Below are 16529 nucleotides of genomic sequence, written 5' to 3'. Positions count from 1 at the left end.
AAAAAGAGTCTGAGAAGACCGGACCGGTACAACAGCTGGCTAGGAGACAGAGAGAGGGGGAGGAGAGAGAAGGGCTAGAGAGAGGGGGAGGAGAGAGCGAGAGTGAGAAAGAGAGAGAGGAGGTTGGAGAGACAAAGAGAGAGGGGGGAGAGAGGAGAGAGAGGGAGAGTGTGGGTAGACAGACAGAGACAGGATGAGAGACTATGAGAGAAGGAGAGGAGGAGAGAGAGCTAAACAGGCGAGACAAAGTTCACCGTCCACTGGATTTGCTACCCTGCCCATCAATCCTGCTGTTGTTTTGGAGGTCTATTTGAAGTGTGACTCCCCTGTTTCCCTTGTTCCTTCCTGTTCCTTATGTTTTCTCCGCTCCCTCCTTCACATGATCATCACACTGCCAAAATCCTCACGTGCAAATATAGCTTCCTTTTATCTGTGTTAGGGTATGCTGTAACGAGTGATAACACCACCAGTCCTGGTGCCTTCTAATGATAGATGAGTGAGCACAAAGTGAGCATTATCAAAACTGTCTGCCTGCCTGTCTGTCTCTGTGTGAGAGAGTGAGAGAAAGAGAGTGAGAAACAGAGAGAGAACAGGGGACAGGAAAAGCATTGTTCTGCTGGCCCAGCTAGAGTTTTCTGGGTTAGTGGTGTAGGAGTAGGGCTACAATATTCACACATCTAAAGAGACGACAAGAATAAAGCTACATGTAGGAACACACATTCCTTAACCCCATCCCAAAATCTCTAAACTCGAACCTCTAACCCTAACACTTAACCTCAGCTCCAACCCCAACCTCTAACCCTAACACTTAACCTAATCTGAGCTCCAACCCCAATCATTTCAATCAATCTAACCATAACACCTAATCTAATCTCAGCTCCAGACTCTAACCTCTAACCCTAACACCTAATCTAATCTCAGCTCCAACCCCAGACTCTAACCTCTAACCATAACACTTAATCAAACCTAACCTCAGCTCCAGCCTTTAACCCTAACATCTAACCGCAGCTCCAGCCTCTAACCTCTAACACCTAACCTAAACTCAGTTCCAGTCTCTAACCTTTAACCCTAACACCTAATCTAATCTCAGCTCCAACCCCAGCCTCTAACCCTAACACCTAATCTAATCTCAGCTCCAACCCCAGTCTCTAACCCTAACACCTAATCTCAGCTCCAACCCCAGCCTCTAACCCTGAACACCTAATCTAATCTCAGCTCCAACCCCAGCCTCTAACCCTAACACCTAATCTAATCTCAGCTCCAACCCCAGTCTCTAACCCTAACACCTAATCTAATCTCAGCTCCAACCCCAACCCCAGCCTCTTACCCTAACACCTAATCTAATCTCAGCTCCAACCCCAGTCTCTAACCCTAACACCTAATCTCAGCTCCAACCCCAGCCTCTAACCCTGAACACCTAATCTAATCTCAGCTCCAACCCCAGCCTCTAACCCTAACACCTAATCTAATCTCAGCTCCAACCCCAGTCTCTAACCCTAACACCTAATCTAATCTCAGCTCCAACCCCAAACCCAGCCTCTTACCCTAACACCTAATCTAATCTCAGCTCCAACCCCAGCCTCTAACCCTAAACACCTAATCTAAACTCAGCTCCAGACTCTAACCTCTAACCCTAACACCTAATCTAATCTCAGCTCCAACCCCAGACTCTAACCTCTAACCATAACACTTAATCAAACCTAACCTCAGCTCCAGCCTTTAACCCTAACATCTAACCGCAGCTCCAGCCTCTAACCTCTAACACCTAACCTAAACTCAGTTCCAGTCTCTAACCTTTAACCCTAACACCTAATCTAATCTCAGCTCCAACCCCAGCCTCTAACCCTAACACCTAATCTAATCTCAGCTCCAACCCCAGTCTCTAACCCTAACACCTAATCTCAGCTCCAACCCCAGCCTCTAACCCTGAACACCTAATCTAATCTCAGCTCCAACCCCAGCCTCTAACCCTAACACCTAATCTAATCTCAGCTCCAACCCCAGTCTCTAACCCTAACACCTAATCTAATCTCAGCTCCAACCCCAACCCCAGCCTCTTACCCTAACACCTAATCTAATCTCAGCTCCAACCCCAGTCTCTAACCCTAACACCTAATCTCAGCTCCAACCCCAGCCTCTAACCCTGAACACCTAATCTAATCTCAGCTCCAACCCCAGCCTCTAACCCTAACACCTAATCTAATCTCAGCTCCAACCCCAGTCTCTAACCCTAACACCTAATCTAATCTCAGCTCCAACCCCAAACCCAGCCTCTTACCCTAACACCTAATCTAATCTCAGCTCCAACCCCAGCCTCTAACCCTAAACACCTAATCTAAACTCAGCTCCAACCCCAGTCTCTAACCCTAACACCTAATCTCAGCTCCAACCCCAGCCTCTAACCCTAACACCTAATCTAATCTCAGCTCCAACCCCAGTCCCTAACCCTAACACCTAATCTAACCTCAGCTCTAACCCTAACACCTAATCTAATCTCAGCTCCAACCCCAGTCTCTAACCCTAACACCTAATCTAATCTAATCTCAGCTCCAATCCCAGTCTCTAACACTAACACCTAATCTAATCTCAGCTCTAACCCCAGCCTCTAACCCTTACACCTAATCTAATCTCAGCTCCAACCCCAGTCTCTAACCCTAACACCTAATCTAATCTCAGCTCCAACCCCAGTCTCTAACCCTAACACCTAATCTAATCTAATCTCAGCTCCAATCCCAGTCTCTAACCCTAACACCTAATCTAATCTAATCTAATCTCAGCTCCAACCCCAACCCCAGCCTCTAACCATAACACCTAATCTAATCTCAGCTCCAACCCCAGCCTCTAACCCTAACACCTAATCTAATCTCAGCTCCAACCCCAGCCTCTAACCCTAACACCTAATCTAACTTTAGTTCAACTCCAACCTGATGGCTCCGACCTGAGCAGCCTACTACTTTTCATTTTCAAATAATTTCAATCAAACAATCAATGTTCTTAATGCTAGCTCCATTTTATCAGCTATTGACATCCACAGCAACGTATGCTAACTCCATTTTATCAGCTATTGACATCCACAGCAACGTATGCTAACTCCATTTTATCAGCTATTGACAGCCACCGAAACAGAATCATCAGTGTTCTCTATCTAATCAGGTCTCCCTCATGAAATAGGTCTTCTGAATTCAATGTGACTTCCTGGATAAGTAAAGGTTAATAAATAACGTAAAAACCGATTGGCCTACTTGGGTAAACATCTTATGTGACACAGAAACCAATGCATTGTCACCATTTTATAACACTACGTAGTCAGATTCAAACTGAATGTTTGACAATGGAGACCACTCTTTAGAATTAACAACATTGCATTTGTTTCTTCTATAAGATGATTATATATTTATTTATTTTATTTGATTTATTTCACCTTTATTTAACCAGGTAGACTAGTTGAGAACAAGTTCTCATTTACAATTGCGACCTGGCCAAGATAAAGCAAAGCAGTTCGACAGATAAAACGACACAGAGTTACACATGGAGTAAAAACAAACATACAGTCAATAATGCAGTATAAACAAGTCTATATACAATGTGAGCAAATGAGGTGAGAAGGGAGGTAAAGGCAAAAAAGGCCATGATGGCAAAGTAAATACAATATAGCAAGTAAAACACTGGAATGGTAGTTTTGCAATGGAAGAATGTGCAAAGTAGAAATAAAAATAATGGGGTGCAAAGGAGCAAAATAAATTAATTAATTAAAATTAAATACAGTTGGGAAAGAGGTAGTTGTTTGGGCTAAATTATAGGTGGGCTATGTACAGGTGCAGTAATCTGTGAGCTGCTCTGACAGTTGGTGCTTAAAGCTAGTGAGGGAGATAAGTGTTTCCAGTTTCAGAGATTTTTGTAGTTCGTTCCAGTCATTGGCAGCAGAGAACTGGAAGGAGAGGCGGCCAAAGAAAGAATTGGTTTTGGGGGTGACTAGAGAGATATACCTGCTGGAGCGTGTGCTACAGGTGGGAGATGCTATGGTGACCAGCGAGCTGAGATAAGGGGGGACTTTACCTAGCAGGGTCTTGTAGATGACATGGAGCCAGTGGGTTTGGCGACGAGTATGAAGCGAGGGCCAGCCAACGAGAGCGTACAGGTCGCAATGGTGGGTAGTATATGGGGCTTTGGTGATAAAACGGATTGCACTGTGATAGGATGATTATATAAGATGATTATATATACATGTAACTGCCCTATAACCACTATACCGTTATGCTATACCATTATGCTATACCGTTACGCTATACCGTTATGCTATACCATTATGATATACCGTTATGCTATACCGTTATGCTATACCGTTATGCTATACCGTTATGCTATACCATTATGCTATACCGTTATGCTATACCGTTATGCTATACCATTATGATATACCGTTATGCTATACCGTTATGCTATACCGTTATGCTATACCGTTATGCTATACCGTTATGCTAGACCGTTATGCTATACCGTTATGCTATACCGTTAGGAAACCTTGTTGTGAAACTGAAATGTTAGTAACACTTTCTTTGGATAGTCCCAAGGAGATGGTTTGCAGATGGTCAGGAGACGGTCAGGAGATGGTCAGGAGATGGTCAGGAGACGGTCAGGAGATGGTCAGGAGACGGTCAGGAGACGGTCAGGAGATGGTCAGGAGATGGTCAGGAGATGGTTTGTAGATGGTCAGGAGACGGTCAGGAGACGGTCAGGAGATGGTTTGTAGATGGTCAGGAGACGGTCAGGAGACGGTCAGGAGACGGTCCGGAGATGGTCAGGAGATGGTTTGCAGATGGTCAGGAGACGGTCAGAAGACGGTCAGGAGACGGTCAGAAGACGGTCAGGAGACGGTCAGGAGACGGTCAGGAGATGGTTTGTAGATGTTCAGGAGATGGTTTGTAGATGTTCAGGAGACGGTTTGTAGATGTTCAGGAGACGGTTTGTAGATGTTCAGTAGGTGTTCAATAATTGTCAACAACATTTCAACTAACTATCCACTAACTCTAACTGTAGCCTTAACCCTAACCTTAACCTTAACCCTAACCTTAACCTTAACCTTAACCCTAACCTTAACCTTAACCTTAACCTTAACCCTAACCTTAACCTTAACCTTAACCCTAACCTTAACCCTAACCTTAACCCTAACCTTAACCTTAACCCTAACCTTAACCCTAACCATAACCTTAACCTTAACCCTAACCTTAACCCTAACCTTAACCCTAACCTTAACCCTAACCTTAACAAAGAACCTTAACCCTAACCTTAACCCTAACCTTAACCTTAACCTTAACCCTAACCTTAACCCTAACCTTAACCCTAACCTTAACCTTAACCCTAACCTTAACCCTAACCTTAACCCTAACCTTAACCTTAACACTTAACTCTTACCCTAATCCTAAACACAACCCTAACATTAACCCTTAACTTTTATCCTAACCCTAAACTTAACCCTAGCCCTAACCCTAACCCTTATTCTAAACCTAAACAGTAACCTTAGCAAACATTTGCTTATCAACAGACAGTATGATCATCTATAGAGCCTCTATATGGGACAATCCTAGATAAAGGTTGACCTAGGTGTTTAACCTCTATAGATTTTAACTATCTGTCACCCTGCTATGATTTAAGGTAATACTGTTGCCGAACTGAAATGTTTCGCAATTGTGTCACCTCTTTGGACATAAGAAACAATCTACTGCTCCTAAGCCTTTGTAAGCTGACTGTGCCCTCACGTGGATAAATGTCATGTAAAAAACAAAGCCTATGGCTTATAATAACGACCATGACCAGTTTAGGGAGAATGGCTCATAATAACGACCATGACCAGTGTAGGGAGAATGGCTCATAATAACGACCATGACCAGTGTAGGGAGAATGGCTCATAATAACGACCCTGACCAGTGTAGGGAGAATGGCTTATAATAACGACCCTGACCCGTGTAGGGAGAATGGCTCATAATAACGACCATGACCAGTGTAGGGAGAATGGCTCATAATAACGACCATGACCGGTGTAGGGAGAATGGCTCATAATAACGACCATGACCGGTGTAGGGAGAATGGCTCATAATAACGACCGGAACGGAGAAGATGGAATGACATCAAACACCTGGAAACCATGGAAACCAGGTGTTTGATATATTTTATACCATTCCACAGATTCTGCTCCAGTCATTAACACGAGCCCATTCTCCCCAATTAAGGTGCCACCAACCTCCTGTGGCCATGACATTACATCCTGTAAGTGCAGCCATTGGCTTGTACCCATGGACTTTCTTTATGGCCTAGAGGAACAGGCTTTCTGTATACAGTACCAGGTATAAAGCCTCTGCAGGAGAAGAGATTAGGCAGGATGTATGGAAGACTGAGGATACGAAGCATCAAGCTGGCTGGGTAGTACCTCAATTATCCCCCCTCTCACTCTCGTCTCCTTCCAGTCATCTGAAGTCAGAAACACAAGGAAAGTCCTCTCAGATCCATGTAGAAGAAGGAATGGAGATAAGGAAAGGACTTTGGGGACATCACTTGAGACCAGAGGTGGGTGAATCTTACCCTGTGCCTGCAATGGCTTGTAGGGGTGCTGGATGGTGTTTTAGACTCAGCATCCCGGGGTGCATTTCAATAGTCTAAAAGCAGTGAGTGAGTGATCATGAGGGGTGGCTATATAATGAGTTCATAGAAGGTCTGAATATCCCACATGGCAGATGTCCAGCGACTATGACAATTACTAATTACTAATCATTACTAATCATCTTTATTTTCCTGGTGGGCTCACTGCGCTTGGCAAGAGGAGTTCATTTGTGTCAGCTGAAGGGGGAGAGAGAGACAGGTGTTGTTCATTCCACCCGGGCCCCTGATTTTCTCTTTCCTAGAAAAACACAGGGTACAAGTTTGCTTCCAATTTTGTCCACTCTTTTTGTTTGACAAGATAGCTGAGAATGAGATGAGATGTTAAATACAAAGGCAGTCAATAAAACAAGATCAAATGGTTGTTTTAGTGGTTTCATATTTTATTGAATAGGACTTATGAAAGGGGTTGCGAAAAAATACTTTTTTTTTTTTTTAAATCAAAACTGCACATGCATTTTTACTGGTATTTTTTTCGTCTATCTTAATTTAATTTAGCCTAGAAATGTATTGTTTTTAATCTTTGTTACTTTTTATGATAAAAAAAAAAAAGTTTGTTAACCACGTTGTACTGTATTTTCACATACATTTTTGGGGTGAAAAATGATCAATTCTAAAGGAGTACATTCTGTATTCTGTGTGATTGTTTTGGAACAATATAAAGTTCCTTGTAGGGTTGGCCACCCTTCTCCGTTTCCATGCGTTATATTACGGAGAAGCGCTCTTGCCAACGAGAGGGGGGTAAGCACTCGGTCTGACGTCATGATCTTACAACAAGATACGCCTGGAGCTCTATCACGGAGGCGAATAATTTACGGTATAAAAAGATTTACAGCCGAGAGGGCTAACTCGTTGGAGCACACAAGCAATTACAAAGCCAGCTAGATACAACTTTTGGCAGCAGCGGCACAACCCTCGAATACGCTCCTTGAGCCCTCTCTTGCCTCTTTTTTTAAATTTTTATCCCGGGTGACAATTAATTTGTGCGCTCCAAGTCAAGTCAGAGCGCACTCCGTTGAAATGCGAGCAGTAGCATAAAGACCTTGCACCTTCGAGAGAGGGGACAGAGACATATTTAGTGTTTGACAGTGTCAGACAGTGAGCGGGGAACAGCAGAGGAGCACCTGTCTTCGCGGCATGTCCTTGGAAAGCAGCTAAAACCGAGACGCATCATCGGTCTAGTCCGGGGACAGAAGCCTAAACAAATGGGCGCTGCCAGCGTGGACCTGCTGGTCACCCTCCAGATCCTGCCGGGTTTCTTCTCCAACTGCCTGTTCCTCGCGCTCTACGACTCGGTGGTGCTGGTGAAGCGCGTGGTGTCGTTGCTGAGCTGCCCTGGCGGCGGCGGGGGAGAGTGGCAGCGCATGCTGACCTCGGCGGGGCTCCGTTCCATATGGAACAGTTTTCTGCTGGACGCATACAAACAGGTAACGAACAATGGCATACGGTCGTATAAACAGCATTCTGCTGGACGCATACAAACAGGTAATGAACAATGTCATACTGTCGTATAAACAGCATTCTGCTGGACGCATACAAACAGGTAATGAACAATGTCATACAGTCGTATAAACAGCATTCTGCTGGACGCATACAAACAGGTAATGAACAATGTCATACAGTCGTATAAACAGCATTCTGCCGGACGCATACAAACAGGTAACGAACAATGGCCTACTGTCGTATAAACAGCATTCTGCTGGACGCATACAAACAGGTAATGAACAATGTCATACTGTCGTATAAACAGCATTCTGCTGGACGCATACAAACAGGTAATGAACAATGTCATACAGTCGTATAAACAGCATTCTGCCGGACGCATACAAACAGGTAACGAACAATGGCCTACTGTCGTATAAACAGCATTCTGCTGGACGCATACAAACAGGTAATGAACAATGTCATACAGTCGTATAAACAGCATTCTGCCGGACGCATACAAACAGGTAACGAACAATGGCCTACTGTCGTATAAACAGCATTCTGCTGGACGCATACAAACAGGTAATGAACAATGTCATACTGTCGTATAAACAGCATTCTGCTGGACGCATACAAACAGGTAATGAACCATGTATGTTAACACTGCAGGCGACACTGAGGCTAGAGTTTGTGCTTATACTGTGAGTTGTAGCAACTTGTATTGTGGGTATAACTGTGTTCAACAGACCCACAGGTATTGGGCAATGTTCCAATATGATAGTAATCTCTCATGGACATATTCACAGATCATGTTACTCTTGTGTATGCAAGACTAGCAAAATAGTGTCCTCTAAAAGTGTCCATGTGGCATCACCTGGAAAAGTTGGTATGCGTCAACATACAATTATCTCAACGGTTATAGGCATACTTCTCTGTTAATCTTAACCTTTCGTTTTTAGAAGGTCAGTCCTTCATTTTAAAAGGACAGTTATACATCTGCATCACTGACTTCTTCTTATCTGGTCATCTGAGCCCATGTCCTCTCCTTTAAACGTTGAACTTTAATATCAAATTCAAAATGTAGGTTATCAGATCTAAAACGTCATGAACTTTGGTCCCCAGACAGTCAAAACCATGAGGGCCATTCACCCCTCTGTTACTCAGAAGTTCAGAGGTCTGGCTTGTCCTAAAAGTTACATTTTAACTCCCAAACCAAACAGAGACCAGTGTGTCAGTGCCAGCCAGACACCAGGTAGACAGGTGGATACTTACACAGATCATCTTACGTCTACAGGCATTTTGACAGATAAGAACATGTACAGAATGGATGTGAATGGCTTATAGGAGGTGAATGAAACACGAGCACGACGCTCGTCACTAAAGAATGTGGTTGGTCTAGTTTGGAGTAATTTGGTAGAGGAAACCCCTGCCTCTCCCCTCTCTGTCCCCTTGTTGGTCTAGTTTGGAGTAATTTGGTAGAGGAAACCCCTGCCTCTCCCTTCTCTGTCCCCTTGTTGGTCTAGTTTGGAGTAATTTGGTAGAGGAAACCCCTGCCTCTCCCCTCTCTGTCCCCTTGTTGGTCTAGTTTGGGGTAATTTGGTAGAGGAAACCCCTGCCTCTCCCCTCTCTGTCCCCTTGTTGAGAGTCTGATCCTCTGTTGTGTCCTTGTCACTTTGTCACACTCTCTCTATCGCTTCATCCTCTCTCGTTCTCTTCCCCTCACCCTGCCTTTGTCGTTCAGTCCTTGTCTCTGTTGTTCAGTCCCTGCTTCTGTCGTTCAGTCCCTGCTTCTGTCGTTCAGTCCTTGCCTCTGTCGTTCAGTCCCTGTCTCTGTCGTTTAGTCCCTGTCTCTGTTGTTCAGTCCCTGCCTCTGTCGTTCAGTCCCTGCCTCTTCCGTTCAGTCCCTGCCTCTGCCGTTCAGTCCCTGCCTCTGCCGTTCAGTCCCTGCCTCTGCCGCTCAGTCCCTGCCTCTGTCGTTCAGACCCTGCCTCTGCCGTTCAGTCCCTGCCTCTGTCGTTCAGTCCCTGCCTCTGTCTTTCAGTCCCTGCCTCTGTCGTTCAGTCCCTAACTCTGCCGTTCAGTCCCTGCCTCTGTCGTTCAGTCCCTTCCTATGTCGTTCAGTCCCTGCCTCTGTCGTTCAGTCCCTGCCTCTGCCGTTCAGTCCCTGCCTCTGCCGTTCAGTCTCTGCCTCTGTCGTTCAGTCCCTGCCTCTGTCGTTCAGTCCCTGCCTCTGCCGTTCAGTCCCTGCCTCTGCCGTTCAGTCCCTGCCTCTGCCGTTCAGTCCCTGCCTCTGCCGTTCAGTCCCTGCCTCTGTCCTTCAGTCCCTGCCTCTGTCCTTCAGTCCCTGCCTCTGTCGTTCAGTCCCTAACTCTGCCGCTCAGTCCCTGCCTCTGCCGTTCAGTCCCTGCCTCTGCCGTTCAGTCCCTGCCTCTGCCGTTCAGTCCCTGCCTCTGTCGTTCAGTCCCTGCCTCTGCCGTTCAGTCCCTGCCTCTGCCGTTCAGTCCCTGCCTCTGTCGTTCAGTCCCTGCTTCTGCCGATCAGTCCCTGCCTCTGTCGTTCAGACCCTGCCTCTGTCGTTCAGACCCTGCCTCTGCCGTTCAGTCCCTGCCTCTGCCGTTCAGTCCCTGCCTCTGTCGTTCAGTCCCTGCTTCTGCCGTTCAGTCCCTGCCTCTGTCGTTCAGACCCTGCCTCTGTCGTTCAGACCCTGCCTCTGCCGTTCAGTCCCTGCCTCTGCCGTTCAGTCCCTGCCTCTGCCGTTCAGTCCCTGCCTCTGTCGTTCAGACCCTGCCTCTGTCGTTCAGTCCCTGCCTCTGTCGTTCAGACCCTGCCTCTGTCGTTCAGACCCTGCCTCTGCCGTTCAGTCCCTGCCTCTGCCGTTCAGTCCCTGCTTCTGCCGTTCAGTCCCTGCCTCTGTCGTTCAGACCCTGCCTCTGCCGTTCAGTCCCTGCCTCTGCCGTTCAGTCCCTGCCTCTGTCGTTCAGTCCCTGCTTCTGCCGTTCAGTCCCTGCCTCTGTCGTTCAGACCCTGCCTCTGTCGTTCAGACCCTGCCTCTGCCGTTCAGTCCCTGCCTCTGCCGTTCAGTCCCTGCCTCTGCCGTTCAGTCCCTGCCTCTGTCGTTCAGACCCTGCCTCTGTCGTTCAGACCCTGCCTCTGCCTTTCAGTCCCTGCCTCTGCCGTTCAGTCCCTGCCTCTGCCGTTCAGTCCCTGCCTCTGTCGTTCAGTCCCTGCCTCTGTCGTTCAGACCCTGCCTCTGTCGTTCAGACCCTGCCTCTGCCTTTCAGTCCCTGCCTCTGCCGTTCAGTCCCTGCCTCTGCCGTTCAGTCCCTGCCTCTGTCGTTCAGTCCCTGCTTCTGTTGTTCAGTTGTTCAGTGTTTCCATGTCAAATGGTTTTGGCATATTTCAGTCTTCTGTGATGGACAGGACTAGTCAAAAGTTTGGACACCTACTCATTCCAGGGTTTTTCTTTATTTGTACTATTTTCTAGAATGTAGAATAGTAGTGAAGACATCAAAACTATGAAATGACATATATGGAATCATGTAGCAACCTAAATATATTTTATATTTGAGATACTTCATAATATCCACACTTTGCCTTGATGACAGCTTTGCACACTCCATCACACACACACACACACACACACACACACACACACACACACACACACACACACACACACACACACACACACACACACACACACACACACACACACACACACACACACACACACACACACACACACACACAGAGGGCTAGGTAGGTTACTTTCTAAATGTAATCTGTTACAGTTACTACATTACCTGTCCAAAATTGTAGTCGGTAACGTAATTGTTTTGATTTCCCAAACTCAGTAATAATAATTTATTTGGGACGGCAGCGTAGCCTAGTGCTTGGAGGACTGAAGGACTGATTGGGCTCATTGCTACCATTGCTTGCTATAGGCTTATTGTTTACGTTTTTGTTGGTGACACTTTGATATCTTGATAATTTTCAGCTGTTTAAGTCTACCAAAGAGCACAAGTTTGACCTTGTGTCCATTAGGCCTATGGAGAAAGAAAATGTATTTAGCATGAATTAGATTGAGCAATGAAAGCCCCAACTCGTGGCCTTCTTAAATAAACTCTTTGTTGACAGTATGGAGCACAATACCAGAGAGGAGTATAGAAGGGAGAAAGTCATCAGACTTCTGTTCCACAGACTGGGATCCACACGATGCAGCTGTTGCAGGAGCCCTGGCGATCCACTGGTCGACAAAAACAACAATTGATAGGCAGCTTACAATTATTCAATTCAACCATTATTGGTATAATTTTTAATTTCACCTTTATTTAACCAGGTAGGCCAGTTGAGAACAAGTTCTCATTTACAATTGCGACCTGGCCAAGATAAAGCGTAGAAATATCGACACATACAACAACACAGAGTTACACATGGAATAAACAAACATACAGTCAATAATACAGTAGAAAAAGTCTATATACAATGTGAGCAAATGAGGTAGGATAAAGGAGGTAAGGCAATAAATTGGCCATAGTGGCGATGATATATACGTTTGTGAACAGCCATCCACCACAACCACAATCCGTAAGGCACAAATAGCTACATGAGAGAGCAGCAGTGTGATTCACATCAATAATACATTATATCCAATGAAGGTGCCACCAACCACCTGTAGTGTGTATATTATTGTGTCTTGATTGACTGGCGACACCAAGCTTCTCTTTTCTTTCAGAAAGACGGTACAGCTCAAGATGACCAGCTGATAACCAACCTCTCTTTATCTCTTCCTCCCTCCCTCCCTCCCTCCCCTCCTTCCTCTCCCTCCTCTCCCTCCTCTCCTACCCTCCTTCCCTCCTCTCCCTCCTCTCCTCCCCTCTCTCTCCCCATGTAGGTGAAACTTGGCAGTGAGGCACCCAACTCCAAAGTGGTGAAGGTTCCTGGTAGCGGTGATAACCATGGCGTCCGGCGGAGGAGCAGTGTGACCACCACCACGGCCCGTCATCCTGGAGACGAGTGCCGCCTGCTGGACTTCGAGTCATCAGAGCGCCCTCTTGTGGTGAACTTCGGTTCGGCCACCTGACCCCCATTCGTCAGCCACCTGCCCGCCTTCCGGCGGCTGGTGGAGGAGTTCTCTAACGTGGCTGACTTCCTGCTGGTCTACATCGACGAGGCGCACCCCTCAGACGGCTGGGTGGCACCCACCATGGGCCCATGCTCCTTCGAGGTCAGGAAGCACCGGTCGCTGGAGGAGAGGGTGGTGGCGGCCATGAAACTGACTGAGGCCTTCAGCCTTCCGCCTCAGTGCCAGCTGGTGGCTGACTGCATGGACAACAATGCTAACGTAGCCTACGGCGTGTCCTACGAGAGGGTGTGCATCGTGCAGAGAAGGAAGATTGCCTACCTGGGTGGGAAAGGACCCTTCTTCTACAACCTGAAGGATGTGAGGCAGTATCTGGAACAGAGATATGGCAAGAGATAGGGGGCAGACAGACAGAGAGGACGAGTTCTGTGACAACTGAATGGCTGATAAGAGAAAGACAGAATATTTATTTTCATATAAAAGGAGAATAAAAGGAAGGCAAGGTGCTTTCGGAACTGATCTGTTCTGACCACGAATGACAGGCAATGCTCGGAACTGATCTGTTCTGACCACGAATGACAGGCAATGCTCGGAATCTGATCTGTTCTGACCACGAATGACAGGCAATGCTCGGAACAGAACATGTGACAGGTTCTAAAATTCCCAGGTTCCACAACTCTGGAACTTCCTTTCTGGAAGGAGACCAACATTCCAACAAACTTTTCACTGGAACACAATAGAACAGAACTGATAGACTTTAGAACAGGGACTGATGCTCTGCTACCTATGACAGTGAGTTGACTGAAAGAAGAAACTGAATAGGTTGACCCGTGACACGCTTTATCAATAACTTCAACCCCAGTTGCGAATAATCTAAACGTTTTCTAGTTACAGTACACATTATCTTCTAACCTGGCTCCTTTCAAAACGAAAACCAAATTACTGCACAGAGAAGAAAGCACAAGTGCCCAACTATATATATATATATATATATATATATATATATACATATATATTTATATATATATACATAAATATATATATATATACGTATATATGTGTATATATATGCGTATATATATATGCGTATATATATATATATATATATAAACAATTATATTAATTTATTTCTATGGAGTTTTAAATGTTATGTTTGTTTTTACACCACGATAATATTTTGTATGTTGATGCACTTGCAACGCTTTTTATTTAAGAAAACAATCGATCATATAAGGGGTGTTATACCACTGTTTAAACCATCTAGAGTAGACTGTTTTAAACCATCTAGAGTAGACTGTTTTAAACCATCTAGAGTAGACTGTTTTAAACCATCTAGAGTAGACTGTTTAAACCATCTAGAGTAGACTGTTTAAACCATCTAGAGTAGACTGTTTAAACCATCTAGAGTAGACTGTTTTAAACCATCTAGAGTAGACTGTTTTAAACCATCTAGAGTAGACTGTTTTAAACCATCTAGAGTAGACTGTTTAAACCATCTAGAGTAGACTGTTTAAACCATCTAGAGTAGACTGTTTTAAACCATCTAGAGTAGACTGTTTTAAACCATCTAGAGTAGACTGTTTTAAACCATCTAGAGTAGACTGTTTAAACCATCTAGAGTAGACTGTTTAAACCATCTAGAGTAGACTGTTTTAAACCATCTAGATTAGACTGTTTTAAACCATCTCGACTCAGACACTTCCTAGCACATCGTTCATGTTACACCACCACCTAGAAAATAGACGTTAGCTCTGTGTCCATCTCCTCCATATGGGCGTTTTAACCCAACAGACAATGAGAGAGGGAGGAAAGTAAACCCAAGAGCAACGCACAGAATGAAGAAACAGAGGCAGTATGTTTACTGTAGTCAGCACCGAGGCTACGTCACTAGCTAGCTAGCTGTAATCCCAGGGGCTGTTTGCTGTTGGTGATGGTTCGTGTTAGCGATGAGGCAGGGGTGTACAAAGATGTAATGGGTTGAGGGAGATAGCCATGTTTCCATAAACCTAAGGTGAGTTTTCTGAAAGCTTTATGGCTAACGTGGTACTTCATTTCTCTCAACAACCCAGACTCAAACCCCATGTAGAACATCAAACATTGATTTTGCAATTGGTGCTATCATGGTTGAGTTGTCAAGATTTACAAAGTGCCACGTTAGCTATGAAGCTTCAGTGAAACTCTGAGTTGTGAGGTGTGTGGCATGAAGTGAGAAAGGCTAAGGACAGCAGGTGAGACGGGCTAAGAACAGGTGGTGTCTAGATGACTTAAGAAGGTGTTTCAAAAGGGGTGTGTGTCAGTTGTATGGTGTGACGTGACTGAAGAGGTTTTTAGTTGATCACACAGACAGTTGTCCATGGTAAAACAGACATACAGACAGTTGTCCATGGTAAAACAGACATACAGACAGTTGTCCATGGTAAAACAGACATACAGACAGTTGTCCATGGTAAAACAGACATACAGACAGTTGTCCATGGTAAAACAGACATACAGACAGTTGGTTTGGGTCGAGACGGGGCTGGTGTGAGAATGAAAACCACTGACTAAAGGGTAACTGACTCAGTCTTTGGTCGGATGACAGACCTCACTTCCTTGACGTAGACTCAAACCAACATGTCTGAACATCATCAAACCAACTAACATTCGCACTCAATCTCTCTCTCTAGGAGAGGTCCATCAACTAATATTTGTTTTCTTTATCCATTTGTGTAGAGCTGTGTTTAATAAACTCCAGAGGAGAGGAGTGATGGAAAGACAAATAAAGATGAATTTACTACTCTGTGATTTGTGATTTCTGTCTGTGTGTCTGTCCTGATGGGGCCAGATAACCATGAGGGAGAGAGAGAGAGTAGAGAGGGAACAAAAGAAAGAGAGAGAACGAAAGAGACAGAGAGAGAGAGAGAGAGAGACACTGAAAGAAGGAAAGAACTGTTGAGGGAGTTTAAACAGAAGCATTATTTCTGTACATGTGTGAGTGCTTGTGCCTATGAATAGCTCTCCTTGAAAAAAATACAATAGGTGAAATGACTCCTAAAATACGACAGCTTTGGACACGCTCTCTATGATAGATTATAACATATGTCTGTAGAGTTGTAGGGTTCAAATGAAGCCGAGACTCCTGGCTGAACTTGTGCTCCAGTGAACCTGCCAACTACTGCACAGAATAGTACTTCCCGCCAGGGAGGGAAGGGAAAGGACGCAGGAAGGACGGAGGGGTGTGGCGGAGGAGGAGCATGGGGAGGTTATTTTATAGGAAAAGGCAGAGATGTAGAGGAGGCTATGAGGAGAGGTAAAGTGTGAGGAAGGGAGGGGGGAATGGGAGGAGAAGGTGAGGGAGAATGGAGGGATTGGAGGATGAGAAGTAGAGAAA

At 45.4% G+C, this 16529-nt stretch overlaps 1 pseudogene; it reads left to right on the top strand.

Annotated features, from left to right (window-relative positions):
- Window positions 1-7366: 7366 nt before the first annotated feature.
- On the top strand, window positions 7367-15943 carry LOC109877888 (type II iodothyronine deiodinase-like; annotated as a pseudogene).
- The last annotated feature ends 586 nt before the right edge of the window (window positions 15944-16529 follow it).

This window comes from Oncorhynchus kisutch, linkage group LG14 (genome assembly GCF_002021735.2).
Source record: "Oncorhynchus kisutch isolate 150728-3 linkage group LG14, Okis_V2, whole genome shotgun sequence".
In the NCBI taxonomy this organism is placed as follows: domain Eukaryota; kingdom Metazoa; phylum Chordata; class Actinopteri; order Salmoniformes; family Salmonidae; genus Oncorhynchus; species Oncorhynchus kisutch.
The sequence above is the reverse complement of the archived record's forward strand: the minus strand, read 5'-3'. Positions and strand labels throughout refer to the sequence as shown.